Source organism: Physeter macrocephalus, chromosome 10 (genome assembly GCF_002837175.3).
Source record: "Physeter macrocephalus isolate SW-GA chromosome 10, ASM283717v5, whole genome shotgun sequence".
Classification (NCBI taxonomy): domain Eukaryota; kingdom Metazoa; phylum Chordata; class Mammalia; order Artiodactyla; family Physeteridae; genus Physeter; species Physeter macrocephalus.
The window spans coordinates 37750495-37774012 of NC_041223.1; the positions used below are offsets into that span (position 1 = coordinate 37750495).

The 23518-nt window shown below is 36.4% G+C and overlaps 1 protein-coding gene across 5 annotated transcripts in view; it reads right to left on the reverse strand.

Moving 5' to 3' along the window:
• Window positions 1-23518, reverse strand: part of RNF217 (ring finger protein 217) — a 121089-nt gene that overhangs the window by 68199 nt on the left and 29372 nt on the right. The window lies entirely within an intron of this gene.

Here is a 23518-nt window from a genome sequence, read left to right on the forward strand (position 1 = left end):
GATATACAATGGAGAAAAGACAGTCTCTTCAATAAGTGGTGCTGGGAAAACTGGACAGCTACATGTAAAAGAATGAAATTAGAACACTCCCTAATGCCATACACAAAAATAAACTCAAAATGAATTCGAGACCTAAATGTAAGACCGGACACCATAAACTCCTTAGAGGAAAACATAGGAAGAACACTCTTTGGCATAAATCACAGCAAGACCTTTTTTGATCCACCTCCTAGGGTAATGGAAATAAAAACAAAAATAAACAAATGGGACCTAATGAAACTTCAAAGCTTTTGCACAGCAAAGGAAACCACAAACAAGATGAAAAGACAACCCTCAGAATGGGAGAAAATACTTGCAAACGAATCAACGGACAAAGGATTAATCTCCAAAATATATAAACAGCTCACGCAGCTCAATATTAAAAAAACAAACAACCCAGTCCGAAAATGGGCAGAAGACCTAAATAGACATTTCTCCCAAGAAGACATACAGATGGCCAAGAAGCACATGAAAAGCTGCTCAACATGACTAATTATTAGAGAAATGAAAATGAAAACTACAAATGAGGTATCACCTCACACCAGTCAGAATGGGGATCATCAGAAAATCTACAAACAACAAATGCTGGAGAGAGTGTGGTGAAAAGGGAACCCTCTTGCACTGTTGGTGGGAATGTAAATTGATACAGCCACTATGGAGAACAGTATGGAGGTTCCTTAAAAAACTAAAAATAGAATTACCATATGACGTATGGACACCAAGGTGGGGAAAGCAGTCGGGGGTGGGGATGGTGGTGGTGTGATGAATTGGGAGATTGGGATTGACATGTATACACTAATGTGTATAAAACTGATGACTAATAAGGACCTGCTGTATAAAAAAATTAATAAAATAAAATTAAAAAATTTTAAAAAAGTATGAATTTTGTAAAACATCTCATACATCTAATATATGGCTATTTTTAAAATCAACACTAATTCTATGAAGAGATTTTTTACAAGGACATAAAGTAATGCAGTCCAGGTTTGTAGCTTTCTGAAGATGTGACTTCAGACAGGACACTTAATGTGTCCCTTTGCTTCCTTTTCTGGAATATCAACATATTTTGTTGACCTTTTAATAACTAGCTAGCATACACATTGATATCAAGAAAACTGCTATGTGGCTGCTAAGTGTTAGGTGAAAGTCTGTAAATTCGGACACTAGGATTTAAATGGTAATTTCGGTGGCTTTCTGTGAGAATAAAAACACACTACTAATAAACGTATATAGTTGCAGGGCCAGTTCATCTCAGGACACAGGTGGCCTAAAAAATATCATGAGCGGGGTCAATACGATTCATCAGGAAGCAGCTTTGGATTTACTCAAAAGTTCAATCAAGCAAATGACTAAGTTCCCATCAATACTATACTATAACATACGTCAAGAGATGACCTTAACCTGAAATAGTATTAGTTTTTAATTAAAAAGTAATTTCCCTTCATTACAAAAATGGATTCTTCAGAAAATTGTACCCTAGGTAAATGAAAGATTCATTGGAGGAATGAAGTCTTTGTTACTGTCCATCAGAATGCCAAGCATCTAACCAACATGAAAAGCTTAGTTTTGGCGTGTTTGATTTTTGAACTGTTTCTGCCAATAATTGACTGAAAGATTGAGTTATCTTTCAAGACTAATTATTCTACCTATAGTTGGATGATGGAATCTGTGTAGAGAAGAATTCATATCCTATTTCCATCATCAGAAAGGATACTGTTCAATTAATAGCTATATCAACTAATTTAATCCTAATATTAACTAGTGGAAAGCAGAGCTTTATAGCAATTATAATTTTGTTTTTCTATCTGTTCCTTAGTTTCATCATCTGTACATACCTCACAGAGTTTTTCCAAGGATTTTGTGAGCTAATCCATGCAAGGCATTTCGAGTAGAGCCTGGAATGCAGTATAAACTCAATTAAGTGTTAGTGATTCTCATCATTATTCAAAATCTTTTCCTATCTACTCTACAGTGGTATTTTGTTAAAAGCACAGAAGAGATTCCAATCTATTCTGGGATCACCTAGTTTAGTCAGGGCCGTCCATTTTGCCCAAAGCCAGGGAATATGTTATAAATGTACTACCTGGGGCTGTCTACCTAAACAGCACCCTCTGGAGTTGTATAACATATTAGCCTTGAATTTGGTCCAGAGACAGTTCCTATTTATAAAATAACAAGATGATGAGTAAAAAGTGTTGGCTGACTTAGTATAACTTGCATATGTAGCTTGGAGGGCATTATATTTCTAGGATTTATACTAACATTTCACAAATGAATTTTCTATCTTACAGCAACAAATAATAACTGCTTTTACCTCTTGGTGCTGTTTTATGTCATTTATCTTAAAACATTATCCAGTAGGTAAATAACAGCCAAGTGGTGATTTGAACCTTGACCTGCTAGGTGAAAAATACTGTGCTCTTTTCCAGTTGCCACTCAGTGAGATGACACACTGAAGTATTAAAATACAATGAGTATACATGGAGTATTCTTGTTATGTCCTTTCTTTCAGAATCCACATACTTCTCTTTTACTATATTATTTAATATGAATTAGATATGGTAGATGAATAAGAACTGTGCAATGAATAAATTGGCATTAAACATAGCCAAAGCTTTTAGACATTTTTTTTTTTTTTAGCACAAATATACTCTGGCCTCAGCACTTTTGTGCCAGCTCACCCTTCTCCCTGGAAGTCTCCTCCTCTGGGTGTTCACATGCCTCATTCCCCTGCTTCACTCAGGGCTCTTCTGAACCATCCCATCATGCACAAAGCCTTCCAAAAACAGCACATGAGCTCAAATGCACGCGCGCACACACACACATCCCCCTGCCACATTACCTACATCTACCTATCTACCTGTCCTCTTACCTTGGTTCTGTTCTTCTGGCAATAACCATTATCACCACTGTCCTGCTGTGTATATTTATTTATTATCTGTTTCTTCCTATGAGAATGTAAGCTCCAAAAACTGCTATATCCCTAGAACCGTGACCAGTCTATGTTATATATAATAGGTGCTCAGTAATATAATAATGCTGAATCAGGGAAAACACCAAAATTAAATATCAGTTATTTCAAATACTTTTCTTTTTTTCCCCAATGGGCTTTTAAGAATAATTTTTAAGAAATGGTAACTTTCAGGAAACAAACATTTAATATTCTATATCTGAAAAACCACCATGACAAATGAATGTGCTGTTCAAAGATATTTTACTCAAAGCTCTGAAAAGATACTTTCAAAGTGAGGTATGAAATAGGCATTTAAAAAGGACATGGAATACAGTCATCAAAATATAATGAACATTGAATAAGAAATTCAATGATCAGAGATTAGTCAATAAAGCCAAAAATCAAATTAAACTAAATCATTATTTCTAATTTATTGAAATATTAATGACACAAGCACATTACAAAAGTAAAATATAACTTTAAATCCCACAGGCTGTCTGCTACCATAATTTTGCTAAGGAGCACCAAAGGAAAACACGGGACAAATTCTTGGAAAATTTCAAATAGAAAAAATTTCTGTAAAATACAAAACTAATGCTTTCTAAGAGTATAAAATACTTGAGTTATAAATCTACCTTTATCAATAAAGCTCATGTTAAATTACAGTAATTATCAAAATGTATTTTAAATAGAAGCCCAAAAGCAGTATATACAATTGTGAACCACTAGGCAAAACGCATATATGCAGTGTTAATACAATTAATATATGAAAACACACTGCAGAGATGATGGAGTACATTTAAAATGTTATATTCATTATAGATACCTTATATTTATCAGTGAATGTTAATTTACAAAAATTTCCCAAATTCTGTCAGGTGAGCTATTCAAACTTAAAAGTCCTCAATCCGTTCTGTTTACCAGGACAGGTCTTTATAATGCTTTCTATTTTAGTATTATATATATTTAAATATATTTTAAATATTTAGAAACATCTAGAATGCCTAATTCCTTTCTATTCTTTGGAAATTTCTTATTGCTTCTTTTTAAGGATGCTTTAAAGAACTAGATGCCAAACTACCTTTGATTATCTCTTTTGTTTAATCAAGGACTTCAATCAAATTTCAATATCTATTTGTTCAATAAATGTCCTTTTAAAAGGAGAATGTGGCTTGATTTAAAATTGACGCCTGGCCAGCACCTCCTGATGTGACCCTTTCAACTCCCACTAAAATGCATATGAAGACAAAGGAAAAAGACAAGAACTCAGTAGCAAGAACTAGGGCTGGCAGTTAATACCCTACCAGGAAGAATTTCTTTAAATCCCAGAGTTGAGGAAGGAGATACAGAGGAGGAGGAGTAAAGAAAAAACAAAACGCAATGACAAATAGAGAACTAAGTGGAAAATACCATGAAAGAAATAATATTCGTTCCGATTAAACGCTCATTTTTAAATTAAAAGTGACTTTTTCAGAACCTAACACTTCCTTGTTCTCTCATGTAAAACTTTTGGATCTAATTCAATGGAAGACGCATCCACACTAATGAATGTTGGCAGATGCTTTAAGACATTACCTAACCAAGTGATTTTTGAGTAATTACATGAAGAAAATTATTAACAAGGCTAAGATAATCAGATCAAGAAACTGAAAATTATAGACAATGGCATCTGACAGACATACAGGAGATACTCAATAAACAGTGGCTATTATTATTACCTGTATCATTGAAGGTGACAGCCCATTTAACACTCAGGATTTGCTTTTAGTCTTTAGCTGTCTACTGTCCCTGAAGATTAAAGTTTTTGTGGAGCAAAACCTAGGTAAACTTTAAAAGAAGAAAAATTTGTCTTATGTGTTCTGCCTCCTTCCCTTTTATCTTCCCCTTGTCATTTCTTGAATTCTTGGTTCCCTTTTATCACCACCATAAGTATACCTTCAAAGTTATTGCTTTCCAGAGTTATTTAAGGCTAAAGAGCCTGTGCTAATGTGTCTGAGATGCCAGTAGCTTAGTGTGTTAACCCTCCCAGGTTTTTACTGAATTTCACCCCGTCTTTTTGGAGACACATCTTAATTGAAATCATGAATCTAACAGCAAAATTTTAGGTTCCACGGCAGACCAGGGAGGGGCAGACTTGGGAGCTGGCAGATTTTAGATCATTTCTCAGATCTCTTTTCTGCTGCACCCAAACATAGCAGGCTAGGGAGACTACTAAAGGCACTTGGACCCCAGAGTCTCTGGCTTAACTGGGATGTCATGGGGTGGCCAGGAGCAAAGAAGCAAAATGCACTCTTTCTGTAAATTTTGCCTAAGATATTAAATAGTTGGGTTAAAGAGCCAGTATATATTTAAACAAAAGCAGTTGCTTTTTTCCTTAAATTCTAAAAGGTACACTATTTTTTACACAGCAAACTTTTTATTGAGTTAAAAAAAAACCTCCTCAATTGAAGCATTTTTGAACATTTCCTAGAGATTCAATGTGAAATAGTTTGTGCCAGAAGAATAGAAATTGGTACAGGCATTCAAATCTGCAAAATGCAATTCTCCCTTGAGCTACTTTGTGAAGTACTTATTTAGAAGGCAGTTATAGTAATGTAGATATTTAATTAAATATTAAATATCAAATCAGTTCATAAATTAGACTTCATTAGCACACTCCAACAAGGAAGCTCAACTGAAACTAAAGTTAAACATATACGATTACTAATAAACCAAGAATAATATAAACAAAAACTTGGTAAATCATTATGTTCTGGCAGTTCCTATCTTAAGAGAAAATAATTTCTAGTCATACTAGTAGCTTTGTGCCTGTTACTTAAACACCATCCTCATTCATTTAGAGCAAACACTCAAGAATAATAATTTAAGAAAATGCTGTTCATTTCAATTATGTGAAATGTATGAGATGCAAAGAAGACAGTACACCCGGAGGGCAACTGCTGTCCTTTCTTCTCTTCTCTGTGAAAGCCACACCTATCAGTCTGAAAACCTGTCTGACCCTTAGAATGCATAAAAAAAAAAAAATTGCTAAGCTGTTTTTGCATCAGCAAACAGAGGTGGAGGAAGACAAGCATGAACCAAAAAAACTATTTACTGAAACTAGTCTAAAATAACTGGAGCAATAGAGAAATCTGATCATTTTTAAAGATTCTCTAACAAGGGTAAGATCAACTGGAAATAAAATTGCAAGGATATAAACAGTTTTTTCAGAAATTTCTCCCAATGAATATGCAGGGAGAGACTGCAGCTTGTAGCAGTTTATGTCTACTAGTTAGGAAAACAAAGGCTTTTATATTTGTCTATATCTTTCAGGGGAATAACACAATAGAAATGATAGAAAAAACGGGAAGGAGGGAAGGAGGGAGGAAGGGAGGGATGGAAGAAAGGAAGGAAGGAGGCAGAGAGAGAGAGGAGAAATAAAAGAGAGAGTAAGAAAAGAGAGAGAAAGACAGTCAATATCAAATTATAATGCCAGAATAGTCAGCTGCCATGAACCAAAGTCCTGTGGCATCATGATGCATTATTACATGGATATAGCTCTCCATGGCATATATTCATATACATTCTCTCTCTCTCTCTTTCTCTACCTCCCTCCTTCCCTCTCTCTCTCTCTCTCTCTGTCTCTTGCCTCCTTCTTATTCTTTCTAGAAAGACATGGCATCATTTGAAAGACAAAGACAATCACCTCTGCTTCTAAGAAAGTGAAAAAAATTTACTGTCCAGGTGCCATGTCTGTGAGAGGGCTTGACAAGAAATAATCACAAGGGCTCCTGCAGCACAATTAAATGTGCCCTTTGTCTACATAACCTACCTTTATCCCTTTCTTGAACTGGCTTGTGAGGGTGGATGAGAAGAGAAAAAAAACTAGTTATGCAAGAGCCTTGATTTTCATCCTATGCCTTTACCCAAGTTCTAGCAACAGATCCATGAATACAAATAGAGAAAAAAAATGGTTCAAGGTCAAAGAACATATACTCTTATATGTACATTTCAGACACCTCTGCTCAGGGAAGCCCACTCTACCTACTTTTTTGTTCTTTGTGAACTAATTATATAAAATTACATGCAATGTGGTATAAAAATACATATAATAAGGTATCATTTTCAACCATTAAATCAAGTAAAAACATTTTAATTGATAGCAGTGAATGGTAATATCAGTATGAAGAAACTAATAGTCTCATGTATTGCTAGCGGCATAGTAAATTATAAAAGTTTTTTGCAAATAATTTAGTGACTTCAGTTCAATATGATGAACTCAGCTGATATGAAAAATTTATCATATACAAACACATAAAAATACTGAATAAAATGAAATATTTTTGCCATCTAATTAAGCCTGAAACCAAGAGGGAAATCACCAGGATCCAGAAGAAAGAGGGGTCTCCAAGGAAGGAGCCAGATATAGGCTATAGCTGAGGGCAATCAAGGGAGGGGAAAGGATCCAATCACAAGGAGATCTCGATCTGAGCTAAATGCACAAGGCCACAGAGGGCTGCTCCATTTGCAGGACTAATCAATACACCACCAAAGGCAAGAGGGGAAGCCATCAGCCTTGATGGATGGTAGAAAGAGAATCATTCCAAAAAGGTGGAAACCAAGGCTTAAACTGTGCTCAGGACTGGGATGTCCAGACTCATAGCACTCTGTGATTCATGGACCCCAAGCAAAAACTGGATATGATGACTGGTCTGGAATTAGGTAATGCTTAACTTCTTTGTAAGTATGGCTCTCTAACCTGGAGCACAAGGGATGTTTGTGGAACACAATCCCAGTAAGGAGGCATGTAACCATAAGAAAGTGCAAGGTTAAGAACAAGGAAACATACATGCACGAAGCAACAGTCACCACAAATGAGATATTTGCAGCCCAAGCAATGGACACAGCTGAATAAATGAAAAAAGACTTTAAGGTAAGTAGGTTTAAAACCTTCAAATTGAGTAAGGGAAGAGTAAAAACTATTAGGCAAGGATAAGGTTGCTGCAGGAAAAAAAAAGTAAAAGAGGTCAAAATGAAATAGATAGAAATTCTAGATGAAAAGCACAATCATTGAAATAACTCAACCAACAAGTTGATTTCTAGGCTCAACAGAGTTGAAGACAAAATTAAAGAATTAGATGATAGATCTCAGAAAATTATCTAGAATTTAATTTTATATATATGTTGAATATACATATATTAAATATATGTATACATTCAATAATTGTATTTATCGAACATATCCAAAATATTGATAAAGCTATATATACTCTACAAAGATGTTCATCACTGAATTCAATTTCAATAATAAAAATCAAAACCCCCAAATAATTGTAACATACACTGATAAGACTATGAAATTGTTATAAATCCATTTAGTGGAATAGCATGCTTTCTTTAAAATTAATTACAAAGTCTGTGGAGCAAATTGGTAAATCCATAAAAAAGAAATCTAAGTGAAAGAAAGGATAGTAATTTCTATGCAATAATTATGAGTATATAACATATATAGAAATATATATAGCAATACAACATCGTACTAGTGACTGTGCTAGGGAAGTGAGGTTATATACTTTAATCTCTTCTATAGCCCTGTAGTTAGGAGTGGAGTATTACTAATCACCTGTATTAGATAAGTCCTCTAACTAAAATTTCTCAACTCCCAACATCACAGTTATAATGTAAATTTTGGAATCTAGAGAAAAAAGTTCAGGCCTCTTTTCTCTTCATTAAATACGACTTAACATCTCCAACAAAAGGGGTACTCTACTTCTATGCCCCATTCTTCATTCACACTTTAAATCACACTGTTATGGGAAAAAGGCCTCTATAAAGAAGCAGGAGCTCTCTGGGAAGTGTGCTCAGACCTCTGGTCCTTTGCAGGAACTGCCAAAGATGATGCAGACTTTGACAGCTCTTTCCTGGGCCTGGCAGAGTGCCTCAAAAAATATCTGTTGAATCAACAAACCATTATTGAGTCCTTAGAAATGGACACATTTTCTTACTGATTTTTCAAGGCTGTAGGACAGAGTATAAATCTTCTTTACCTGCAGTTTAAATATTACTCCTAGAAAGTGTGATATAAATCAAGCCTGAATTTGCTACATAAATAACAATTTCCCATAATTCCTAATTATGCTCCAGTGCCTTATGCTCTAGAGAAAACCATATTTAATTAATTAGCAATCTATACTTGAAAGCTTTCTACTGCATACAGTTCAAGACTAGCATAAATTCATATTTTTAGAATATAACATGATACATGAATTTCTAGCATTACATCCTAAAAATTCTTAAAGATTAAATGTCTGTTCAAGATTGCAAAGATTTGGATTTAAGAAAAAAATTCTTTCAAAAGATTTTCAAAGGAAGCTTTGAAGATCTGTTATTGGAAGCTTAGGCAATGACCGCTTGATGACTGAAAATCCTATCCAGCTATCTGCTTTTATCAAGAAAGATTTTCCTGCAAAGATCAAGTTTCTCATTCTGTTGCCTGCAAAACAGAAAGTCTTTCTGCTTTCTCATCATCTTTAAGAAGTTTCACCTTATACCCTTATGTTATGCAAGATCTATCTGTCTCTTAATTGCAGAGTCAACATTCTTGCATGGAATTTTTTATCCTTTGATGTCTCAATATGCTGATATTTCAATGTCAAAAAGCTTCAGATACTTCCCTGAATGACCTGAGGCACCAGGTTTGAGGCTGAGTTTACAAAATCAATCCTTTCCATTGCAGCTATAAATCCTACATACAAGCCCTTAGAAAATACCTTTTATTTTTCTTCCTTTTGTCAACTACTGAAAAAAACCTGAATATTCATGTGACTATAGAGTAGTGAGATCACTGTAGTATATACAGAAGTCGAAATATAACACTGTACACATGATCATAAAATTTTATTTAAAAAAACAAACAGGGAAAGTCTGAAAAACTGTCACAGCCAAGAGGAGCCTACGGAGAGACATGATGACTAAATGTAAGGTGGTAACCTGGATGGGATCCTGGAAGAGAAAAAGGACATTAGGGAAAAACTGAGGAAATCTGAATAAGGTATGTACTTTGGTAAATAACAATGTATCAATATCGGTTCATGTGACAAATGCACCATACTAATGTAAGATGTTAATAATAGGGGGTACTGGGTATGAATTATACAGAAACTGTACTATCTTTGTAATAATTATGTAAATCTACAACTCTCCTAAAATAAAAGCTTATTGAAAAAAATAAAAAATAAGAGACTAATTTTCACAGGAACAAGTCAGAATTAACATTTCAAAATGAGTGTGGCTCTCGTCCTTTGTGTATATATTTTGCATTTATAATTTTACCTTTCCCTTTACACAAAAGGCTTGTAATGAACACAACAGAGGATCATTAAAAAAGATTCAGACCCTCACAGAACCTCACTAAGAGCTTTGTTCTTCTTCTACCGATGCTATCATGGCTCAGAACACTTCTGTACCCGCCTTTGGGGACAACTTCCTAGCCAGGCAAGAAAATCATTATTATCTTGAATCTGCCAGGCATTTATTCTCCCTAGGGCTAGGGCCTTGACTGCACTGCTTATCTCCCCTCAGCTTCCACCCCCATACCTCTTGCCTGTGATTCACCAGCCACAGGAACACTATCCTATCTGGATGCTGGTGGGTGTGGTTTGAGGGCGAAGGCAGAGGGAAAGGCTAGGACACAGGCTAGAATTGCAGTGTGATGACAGCCATGCCTACACCAGCCGCCTCCCACTCTTAGGCACACAACTGGACCTTAGTAACAGGGTTAAGATAGGATGTAGACCCGTAAGTCAAAAGAGAAACACTATCATTGGTATATCTTGTTTCTTTTAATAGTTGGTTTTAGATCTTATTTATACGTTTCTCTAAAACTTTCCTACTGGATTTTTTCTAAAACTACCTCTTAGAAAGGTAACCTTATTTGATTGCTGAATTCTAAAGAAAAAAATTTTAACTCACCATTAAAGAAAAAAGATCAGAAGCAATTTTAAAACATGCATTTCAAGTGCAGAGTTTTGCAGAGCTTGATATCATTTGGCTGCTGGACAATGAAACTAAACATAGATGTTGGGATCAGTTAGTTCTAAGTTCCCATCACAGGCCTTCCCTAACTTCTCTGAACCTCAATTTCTTCCTCCCAAACCATTCACCTCACAAGGAGATTTCAGGACTAAAAAGGACAGCATAAGTGAAGGGGCACAGTGTGAGATCTGACACCAGCTACTCACAAACACTCAATAAACATTTAGCTTTTCCTTTACTACAATTACCTTTCATAATGATGATGATGACGTTGCTGTCTACCAGTCCTCGAGTGTTCATTATGCACTAGCTACTGTATCTCCATTATAAGATGAGGACCCGGAGACTTGGGGAAGTTAAATACCTTTTCCAAGGTCACAAGTCCACAAGCAGCAGTGCTAGGAGTTTACTCCATATCTGCCTTACTCCAGAGCCAGTCCTGTTTGCCACTACGATGCTTACTCCCTCTTCTTAACAGTTGTTGTAGAAACATGAAGCCTCTCCATCCTGCTTCTTATTGACCCCACCTTGAATAAACCTATCATATGTAACAATGTATTTTAGTTTGATTTTAAAAGAATAAATCCTGGATTGCCAATCACAGCTATGTATGCCACATTTTGGTAACAAATACAGAGAAATATTAACATGAGAGGAAATGATGAAAAATGAGAAATCTCTTTCATTCCAATTAATTCATTCTAGACTAAACGCCAATGCTAATCGCTAAATCATATGATCTCAACACTGCAAGTCAAGACTTTAAACATCACCTACTATACCCACATATCTGACTCTTAGCCACCTTTACCTGTCTAAACACATGTGCATATGTGTGTGTGTGTATAAAATGACAGGAAGCTCACTACTAAGGCAGGCCACTCAATCTTTGGCCACCGCTGTTACTAAATCAATCTTTCCAATATACGACCAAATTTTTTCACTTTCTCCTTATCCTACAGTAAGGTTCCTAGACTCCGTGGCATGCTGGTTGCTCTTATTCATCTGACATATCTGCCTTATACCATGACTCCAGAACTATAACAATATAACGAGTAGCCTCCTCTGACTAACAGAGTCCTCAAAACTCCTCTACATATAATAGAACAAAATAGACTCTACAATATACATCAAAGTACTTAGTTACAAAATAACATAATAGGGAAGATTATACTATAATGAGGGATATGAAGACTCATAAGCCAACACAAAAGTCACATGGACACTGGCAGAAAGTAGAGAAGAGGAGGGAGACTGCCAACAGGAAAGCGTAGGGCCAGGGTTAAAATGACAACAGAAAGCAACAAAGGAAAATAGGGGGCAGCGGTAGGTAGGAGTCAATAATAGGGTCAAAAGAAATAATAACTTTCTGGATGAAAGTCAGGGAAGGGATCCAGATTGGAAGTAAATAAGGAAATGCAACCAAAACAAAGCGCAGAGAAGCAAGCAATTCTTCTAAGTCCCATAGGGAGGTGAGGAGTGGCCAGGAGAGCATTTAAATATTGAGATGGAGGCAAAAGTAGGACAGTAATTCAAAGCGACCTGGGCCAGTGAGAAACCTCATCACCTCCAGTGATGAGGAGGATTAGAAGACTTAAGGTCATCAATTACTTAATCCACAAATGAGCACATTGTTGCAGTGCCTGGAAAGTGGCAGCTAAATTCCTCAGCAGCCAAGCAAGCTTCCTCACACTCAATAGTGACAGACCAGACAGAAAGACACTTCATTTAGAAGCTAACAACTAGACAAAGATGTTCCAACTGGGATAATCAAAGTAGGCCACTGTAAGGATTGTTATTCTTTTCAGTATTTTACTCTCTGACAATACCAAAATAATTCAATGTATACCAACCCTTAGAAGTTTGGAGTTTATAAAAACTTGTCATTAAAGATCCTATTTCATATTTAGAATACAAAAGCACTTAAAATATACCTGCACAAATTATTTGAGTATGTCCTGCCTAGCTGGAAACACGGGAATTCTAGAGGTCGGCTTCAGAATACTCCCTCATCTGTCAGAGGTAACTGATGGCAGTAACATTTGTTCTTCAGCTGTTGTGCATTTTTTCACTTATCGTTGCTTTGAATCACACCACTGAGGATTAAAAGATAATCACTTCGTTTCCCTCTCTCAGCACAAATAATAAGGAATCCATGCAGTGATGCATGGAGGATTCCGTTACAATGTATTCTTATCACACGAGGAAGAAATCCTATACTTCATTCAAAATTGTAAAATTAAAGGAGAAAACCAAGACAAGTGTGTGAACTCTAGACTAGTAAGTAAATAATCCCTAAATTTAATGACTGTGATTCAATTTTTAACTTCACATTTTAACACTAAAAAAGTGTATTTATAATTAGCAAGAAACTAACTTATTTCAATTTATTTTTATTGTCATATTTAATTACTAGTTGAAAATGTATTAGTAATCTTTATCATAAGATACTAACAGGTGGTAACATTAATATGGGATTCTGTGTACCTCAGCTGTCACTAGATCCTTCATTCTATAGTTCTTAAATTAAGTCCAACAAGCTTAAAAGCACAGTTCTATTTATTGCTGACCTCAAAGGCATAGCCTCTAAAAATAAATGGTAGCAAGAATGGAGTATAGTAGAAGAATAAACACACAGGAAGACCAAAACAAGAAAAAAAACACAGTGAGAATACTAGAAAATTTATTTAAAATTTCACATCAATACTAGACTCAACATACCCTAACAGAACTCTAATCTTCAGAATACTTTTGCCTTCTTTTATTCTCCTCATGAGAAAAATCTCATAAATAAGCAGTGGGTGCATATTAATTAATAAGGAAATCAAAGGACAATTTAAAAATAAATATTCCGCAAAATGCCAAATCAATAAGTAAAAGGTAATCTCTGAGTTGATTGAAAATTTGAGACTCTATATTCCAAGGTCTTTTTGGAATTTTTAAATTATGTGTAACTGAAGTATAGTTCTCATACATTATACTTTTATACATATGAAACGCCGTATAACATTAAAAGTAAAAGGAAGAACAAAAAATGCTGAGTAAAAGCATGTTACCGTTTAAGTTTACCCTATTTTTAGAAAATTTTTTTACATAGTAATCCGTTCAGGACTCTTTCTTCCCATTAGTGGAGCATGTTGCTGGACTACAAAGCCTGATTCAAATTAGAATATGAAAAACTTCCTCAAAATGTATTGGGTCACAAAATTATTTCCATTCCCTTTAAAACATGCAGATACTCCCATACTTCAGTCAATATATTTAGATAAAATATATTCTAGAGTGTCTATTTCTCTAATGAATACAAATGTGAAATGCACCAGGTTTTCCTAGAATATTTGATTAACAGGAGGACCAAAATTTCCTTAGGAAATCAAGAAAGAATAATATTTAAGGGTAAAAGAATCAATAGTTGTGTTTTTCAAAAAATAAGAAAAAGTTTTCTTTACAGCATTTACAGTCATATAAAATGACAGCGAACAAATTGTAACTGTTGTCTGATACCTCTAATACCCACCCCTTGCATTTATACATTATGTGTTATATATAACACCTCATATGTTATAACATTATGTGTTAGTGTTTCTGAAACTGGAATCCAATATACAGTGATCATCACTATACTCAGGGAGTTTTTTTAAAAACCGGTTTTAAAGACAAAACTCCTTTTTGAGTGATTATCCTGTCTTACACCATTTAATAGAATACGTCTAGCTTCTAGATTCTTAAATAAATTAAAACACTGCTTTAAGATCAAGATACTGGTACAACATGGCAAGGTTTTGTACTACCAATTTGCAAGGGCTAAAGGGAAAGGAACAGAGATGTTAATGCAGAAAGTAAATATTAAATGATGAAACCCCATTATATAACCATGGTTTCTCAGTAGTCTGAATGGAGAAAGGCTTGAGAGAATTGAGTCATCACATGACCAATGGCAGACTAATAAGGATAACATACATCTACACTGATTTAGTTTCAGGAAAAAAAAATATTCATTGCATTAAACTGATCTTGTAAATTTGTAGTTAAGTTACTGGTTGTGTAACTGTGTTGGGACCTATGTTAATGAGGGGAATAAGTATAAAGCATGTGGAAAGTATAACTGCATGTTTATATATATCATAATGTTAAGTCAACAGCAGGGAGTCCATGACAATTTTCTCCTTTAAAGGTGGTCTGAGTATTTCTCAATTTTAAGAAATACTGCTGCATACTTTCCTAAGCAGTCTTTATCATTTCATCTGATCCTCAGAGCAGCCCTGCAGGGCTTACTTATCTCGACATTTTCAAGATTAGGCAAATGTGGCACAGTTGGCTTACCTGTCCTGCCTGCAGTTATACTTTCGGCTGTGGCTAAGTACAGTGCTTTTTCCATAATACCACAAACATATCAGTGAGTGTGAACTATAATTTTAAACCTTGGGAGAAAAAAAACAGATTCCATTTGTATTTGCTATTTTTCTAAGAGAAGTGGGAGAGATGAAAGGAGAGATACCCTTATAGGTATTCACAAAGCAGAAAGCATCCAGTGAAACCGAAGAAGAGCTCTGCTGGGCCTGTCAGCTGAGGAAGCAATGAATCCCTGCCAGCTCCAAGCACCAACTTCCCCGTGCACCTGCGGTTAGCCACTGATATCACGAGCAGGCTAAAAATGGAATGGTGTTTCTACAAGAGGAAATTTAAAATAAAATATCCCAAGACCAACCACTCTCAGGACTCGACTAGGAGACTCAGAACCAGAGCAAATAGAAGCCAGCAGGCCCTGCTTGTCCTCATTGTCCTACGCGCTGTGTTTTTCCTTGTTCATTCACCAGAGGATCCAAGTCACCCTGAAACAGGAAGGTGTGTTTGATGTCAAATTCTGCTTTACACCAACTGCGGGTTCTAGACCATAGGTAAAGGTGTAAGAAGACATGTTTACACTTGAAAACAAAAAGTGGCAGCAAAAAGCACTTCTGAAGGACTCAATTCAACATGTACTTATTTAGTGCCTACTATATGCAAGGCATTGTTCTTCACCAAAATGAGAATATAGATTCCTTGTCAACTACAAGTTTATAATCTCATAGGCACTTATAATCTTACGTTGACAAATAATTACTATAAATTTGATAACGGCTATGACCAATATAAACATAATATGTATGGACAATGGTATTTAGAGAATTTAGAATTTTGAGATGTTGGGCAAACTGAAGATTTAGGTAAGCTTATGGATTTACATTAGCATTTAGGAAACCTCCAGTCAAATGAGTCTTCACTCCCCCTTGTCTATACCCCATGACAGTTTTTTTCCTCAGCTCCCTTCCCCTGTTTTAGACTGAGGAAAAAAAGGCAGATGTAAGTGACACATAAGGTGTCATCCACAGAGTGGGATAACAAAGGTGCAAAGGGGAAAGTGACGTGTGAAAAAATGAGGTAATAGTCAGAGATGACCAAGATTTGAGGCTAAGCGACTAGGAGGATAGAGATGACAGTAACTGAGAAAGGAACATAGGAGGATGAAGTGGTGAATGTTCTGGAGAAAACATAAAAACTTTCTTTTTGGACATATTTAATTTGAGGTATGTCAGAAACAATGTCTCTTAGCAGATGCCCCCAGCTCACAATCAGAAAAGGGATTCTGGAGCCTGCAAGAGAGATCAGGGTTAAACACAGAAATTCTGGAGTCACTCCTGCATAAGGGCAGCTGAAGGGATGGGAACAATCAGGTCAAAGGAGTATGTACAGGGTGGAAAACAAAAGTCTGAAGGCAGATCATGGAGAAATATACTAACTGAGAAGACAGGGTCCAGAGACGCCATCAAGGGCGAGAAAGCAATAAAGCTAAAGGCAGAGAGAATGGAAAGACAGCAGGGACAGCAGTGTTTAGGGCTGTAGAGGGTGAACAGATAGAAGGCAGAGCATTACCCTGAAAACAATGTCAGGGTTTCTCATGTGCACTGGCTCCCTTCAAGGTCCTAGGAATGTACTCAATGGGTCACGTTTTTGCAGAAATAAGATATTTCAACTGCAACTGGTTAACACCACTTTCGCCTTCCACTCTGACCTCTCCCCATCACTGGGTCAGCTGTTGTTATTGCAGCTATGAGTAAACATTTTTCAGATCTGAGAATTTGAGTTGGTGATATAAGAAGTGTGAGTTTGGGGGGATATGTCGATGTGATTTGCCGTCACTTTTGAGTATAGTTAACTAATTGGTAGGGTCCCAGGGTAGGAACAACTTCCAGGAATGTCTTACTTCCTCCTGTAATGACTCACCTGGATCATGACATAGGTACAAGGATTGTATCACACGGCGTCATGTCCTACAGAGCTCAGGGTGGGAAATACGCATGCCATGCAAGAGAAAAGAGGTTTGAAATGCAGGGAGGCAGACATTTATCTGTGGAAAACTCCTTCTCATCATCAAACACAAAGCATTTAAACAGGGATTTTATTCGCTATGCTTAGGTGAAAACGGAAGTTCTCTTCAATCAGTTTAACAATTAAAAACACATCATGCTTTTTCTTTTTTACAGAAATATGACATAGAATTCATCAGCATGCCTTTGTCTATAGGACACAAATTTGTAGGAGTGCTACAGGCAAGTTTGTATGAGGAGAGACATGTTTCACGCATCCTATCAATACTAAAAACATATTACAGATGTATGAAGCAGTTAATACCATATTATATTTTAAAATTGTGTGACTTTGTAGTATTTTTCAGCTTTCTAAATTTGTAATTTGTTTTGATTTTTCTAACCATTTTCTTTTGCACCTAATTTTATATTCACAATTTATGGTTCTTTGTCTTAAAGACTACACCCACATGGCATAAGCTTCCGAGTCCAAAAACCTAGGTCTACCCCTGATTACAGGTCTTACTTTCAAGACAGCTGTATCTGTAGAATGGTGGGGGCAGAACTCAGATTGCAATGTATTAAAGAGATTTAAAACTCTTCATAAAAAGAACATCATAAAAATAACAAAAGGAAAACCATGAACTGGGGAAAGATATTGGCAACACTCATAACTAACAAAGGATTAGTACTGAGTATAAAAATACAACTCCCTTGAATCAGTAAGGAAGAGACAAGTAACCCAAGAGACAAAGAGAAAAAATGTGCTAGACCTGAAAAGGCACTTCAGAGAAAACATGAATGAACCATAATGTAAAAAAAAAAAATGTTCAACCTCATGCACACATCAAATTACGAGATTTTTTTTCATACCCACCAGATTGGTCAAACACTTCAAGTACTACAAAGTGCTGTTGAGGTTATGGAGCAACAAGGACTTTCATCAGTTGTGAGAGCAAGTATAAACTGGCACAATGACTTTGGAAAACAATTAGGCAATACCAAGCCAAGCTAAAGATGCACATTCTTATGAGGCATCGAGATACCTTCCTGGATATAAACCCTGGAAAAATTCCAGTACATGTGTGTTGTAATAGAAACAGTAAACAACAACATCAGAAACAATTCAAATGTTTATCAATAGTATAATGTCTGGGCTTCCCTGGTGGCGCAGTGGTTGAGAGTCCGCCTGCCGATGCAGGGGATACGGGTTCGCGCCCCGGTCCGGGAAGATCCCACATGCCGCGGAGCGGCTGGGCCCGTGAGCCATGGCCGCTGAGCCTGCGCGTCCGGAGCCTGTGCTCCGCAGCGGGAGAGGCCACAGCGGTGAGGGGCCCACGTACCGAGAAAAAAAAAAAAAAAAAAAGTATAATGTGTGAGTAAATTGGGGTTTATTCATACAATGAACTACAAAACAGCAATGAGAATGAGCAAATTGCTGTCATGCACTTCAATATGGATGAATCTCAGGAATTTAACCTTGAATTTAAAAAGCATGGCATAAAAGAATATACAACATATGTTTTCATTTATATAAAGGTGAAATTAGGCAAAAAGAATCAATACTGTTTAGGGATACATATATTTGTGGTGAAAATATATTAGTAAATGATTCAATAAAATCTGGGATATTAATTATCTCTCAAGGAAAGAGCACAGAATGTTTTGGATGGGTATCACGAGGCAATAAAACAATATTAACTTAAAAAATTGTGTCAAGAAGATAAAGCTATAAATAACAAGTCCCAAACATCTCCCTATTCAGGGTTCTAAATACCATCAAGAATTAGCAGTAATCTTGTTTCAATTCTTTCTTAATGGATATGTAAGTTTTCCTTAGGTAATATTTGAGTACCTAGCATCACGGTTTTGCGTAATACTAGCAGCCTGCATTTACAAATGATATTTTATACACCTATACCATCAGAAATTCTTGTACTATATATCCTTGACTATCTCAGTGCTCTCTCTTTCAGACAGTGAGCTCCAAATCCCTGAGGCTGTCAATAGTCAGCCACAGAGCTATAAAATTCAGAGTCAAGTAGCAGGTGTATATTTTCAAGTATAATTCTTACTCCTAAAGAGATGAAAGCATAGTTAGAAATATAATGCCACACAACTGCCTACTGTAGCACTGTGAGCACTGAAGGGAACACAGGGCAGCTCAGGATACACTAGTTTCAAAACATTCAAAAGTTGGTTGTAGAAATTTGTTACCTACTTAAAGTCATGCTAGTAACTATCTTCTTTCTCCAAACTGGAAGCAGCAATTGCACCTGAGGGAGGTTTGGAGTCAGAAGACTGGGCAATCTTGGTTATTTCACTTACAAGCTTGTGAACTATGGCACTTATGAGGCAACTGGAAATTTTAACACTGACTAGATATATGGTGATATTAAGAAATTATTGTTAATTGTTTAGGTGCAATAATATATTCTGGTTATGTTTAAAAGAAAGTCTTTATAGAGATACATACTGAGGTATTTGAAGATGAAATTATGTCAGGAATTTGCTTCAAAATAATAAAGAGAAGGGAAATTAGTGAGAATAAAGATGGAACAAAATTGGTCACGGGTCACTGACTATTGTAGTTTGATGATGGGCATGAGGGAATTACACTACTCTGTCCATTATTTTGTTTGAATTTTTCCATAATAAAAAGTTGCATACACATATTTATAACACACACATATCCCTTACATACTTCTTTCTCTAGGCTAACACTTAAAAATTACTATTTCTTCTAGCCTCACTTTTTCCTCCTCCTCCTATCATGATCCCCTCCCCTTCTCCAAGTTTTACACTCAAGAAGCGCAATTCATTTTCTAAAATGTAAAACATTGTTGCTTCAATGACTCCTCACTGCCTGCAGGATAAAGGCCCAAATTCCCTGCCCTTGATTACAGATGCAGCTCTTTGTGACTGAGTCCTCCTCATGGATCAATTGTGTCTCCTGCTTCTACTAAAGTCACTTCGATTCAATGGAAGAGCTATGTTTTTACAGTCGTGGTTCTCTCAGGCCTGGAAACTCTTCAGAAGCCCCTTCCACATCTGGCTAATTCCTTCTTACCCTCAGATCTCACCTGAAGCCTGACTGGGTTCTTAATAAAACCCTTCCTAACAAACAGCCTACCTATCCCTCCTGTGTGCTGTCCCAGCATCTGCACCCACCTCTAATGTAGCAACTACTACACTGCAAGACAAGGGCTTTTACTTATATGCCTATCTGTCTAGTCTGTAATTCCTTGACTTAAAAACATGGTATGTTTGCTTTGCATCCCCAGGACCTGGAATAGTACATGTAGCATCTAGAAAGCACTCAGTGAATATTTGTGCAATTAGGGAATAATCTTATTCTCTCATATTTCCCTAGCTTCTTCATCAAAAAAAAGGAGAGCTAAGCAAATGGTGGTCAAGATGGACTAAGGATAATAGTTTTAATAATAACAATAGAAAGGTGGGAGAGAAGAAGAGCTAATATGTATTAGTGCTTACTACCTGCCAGTTATTGTTCTAAGCATTCTATTTATATTAATTCATTTAACCAGAAAACCCAAGCCTCTTGTTAAAAATACGGATTCCTGGGACCATCCCAGAATTACTGAATCAGAATTTCTTAGGGCTGGACTCAGGAATCTATTTTTAATAGGTGCCTCATACATTTCTGATGTTAAGTCAGCTTTAGGAATAACTAGCAGTACAGAGCCAAAGAAAGTTCATATGATAGCATGTACATTTTTCATTTTGAAGTTCACTGTTACATAATATTTATTATTCCATGATATTCTATAAATTTGTGAATAATCCTAGTGTAGGCAGAGTCAATGACATTGGTTTCTCAGCTTGTAAAATGGACAAATATTCTGTTAAATTGGAGAATTTAAGCGGCTTCATAGCAATGTCTTTTTCTGATCTCTAATTATGACATCATCAAGGAAACAAATTGTTTTAGGTAAGCGATGGCTGGTCATTTAGCAAGTAAGGATAAGATTAATAAACTTCCAATTGCTTTAAAGTTAGAATTTGACAACAAATTATATTATAACAAAGAATAATATCCTGCTGAATAATTTACAAAGACTTGGAATAGAAATCCCCAGTGTTTTATCATTCAAAAGTTAATTTCCAACTTCCTAAAACCAAACACAAATTCTGATCAAAAACAAAAAACATGCCAATTTCAACAAGTAAATTCTTCTCTCCTCCCACTATTCTAAACTTTCATTATTTTGCTCTAGGAATCAGCAAACTGGCCATTACTTTACATCTACACACCATTAGAAATATAAAGCATCACAAAGCATCCTATGTCAAGTACATTCTTAAAATGAATATTCTACAGCTTCTCGGTTTCTTGCTTGTTCCTGCATGACTATGTATTATTTATGAAGCTTTCATCTGAGAATAGGGAACACATTTTAAGATATGTAGCTGTCTGTGAGACCAGTATTTAAGATATCAGCTCATTTTATTTAGGAAACATCCTAATTACAAAAGTACACCTTTGTGATAATAATGAATAAGTGTCCTACTAAATAATATTAAAAGGAAGTATTTCTTCACATGTAGAGAGTACTCTCTAGCCTTACTACTGAATATGTGATGTCCCAGACCAGCAGCACTGGCGTTCCCTTGGAGTTTGGTAGAAATGCAGAACTTGAGCCCCATCCCAGACCTACTGAATCAGAATCTGCAATGTTAACAAGATGCCTTGTGCCTTGAAAGTGTTGTTTTACAGTTTTCGTAAATCATTTGAGCCCCCTGAGTTTCATCTCAATTCTGGATTAACAACCTGTGTGACCTTGGAGGAATCCACCTGACTCTGAGCAGTGCTGTCCAATAGAACTTTCTGTGAACTTTCTGTGATGATGGAGATGTTCTATCCCTGGGCTGTCAAACACAGTAGCCACTGGTCACACGAGCACTTGAAATGTTGCTATTGAGACTGAGGAACTGAATCTTCAATTTTATTTAATTTTCCATTTATATTTAAATAGTGCCACGTAGCTATTACTACAAATCTAGAAAGTACCGATAGTATAAAATCCCTTCCAGCTCTAACTTCTTATAAACTAGATCCAGAAAAATGATTTACAAAATCATATTCAGGACTGTATTTAAAACAAATATCTGGGGCTTCCCCGGTGGCGCAGTGGTTGCGTGTCCGCCTGCCGATGCAGGGGAACCGGGTTCGCGCCCCAGTCTGGGAAGATCCCACGTGCCGCGGAGCGGCTGGGCCCGTAAGCCATGGCCGCTGGGCCCGCGCGTCCGGAGCCTGTGCTCCGCAACGGGAGAGGCCACAGCAGAGGGAGGCCCGCATACCACAAAAAAAAAAAAAATAATTAAAAAAAAATAAAAAAAAATCTGTTGAGTTCCTACTATGTGTCAAGCACTCAGGCTTCATTAATGAACAAATGGAACAAAATCCTTGTCCTCATGGCTTACAACCTTGCAGGGAGAGAAAGACAATAAAATAAATACAATAAATAAAATGTAACATTATTAGAAGATAATAAGGCTATGGGAAATAGAGGAGAAAACGGGAGAGGCCACAGCAGAGGGAGGCCCGCATACCAGAAAAAAAAAAAAAATAATTAAAAAAAAATAAAAAAAAATCTGTTGAGTTCCTACTATGTGTCAAGCACTCAGGCTTCATTAATGAACAAATGGAACAAAATCCTTGTCCTCATGGCTTACAACCTTGCAGGGAGAGAAAGACAATAAAATAAATACAATAAATAAAATGTAACATTATTAGAAGATAATAAGGCTATGGGAAATAGAGGAGAAAAGAAAGGATGAAGAATGGTGGTGCAGGGATGAGGGCTGGTAGCATTTTATATGAGGTACTTGCAGAGAGGAGGCCACCAGGAGAAGCTGACATTGGAGCACAGCCTGGAAGCAGACAGGAGTTAAAACATGTAAATATCAGGAGGAAGACTGCACCCAGAGAGAGTAAAAAGCTACTGCAAAGGTCACAATGTGAGTAAGGGCCTGATGTGAATGAGAAACAGTAAAGAGTCTACAGAAGCTGGATCTGAGTGAGCCATGGCACGAGTAATGGGAGATGGATCAGAGAGGAAACAGCAGGGAGGAGAGGGTCATGGGTCATGCAGGGGCTTCAGGCCACTATAAGTCTTTTAACTTTTATTCTGAGGAGCCACTA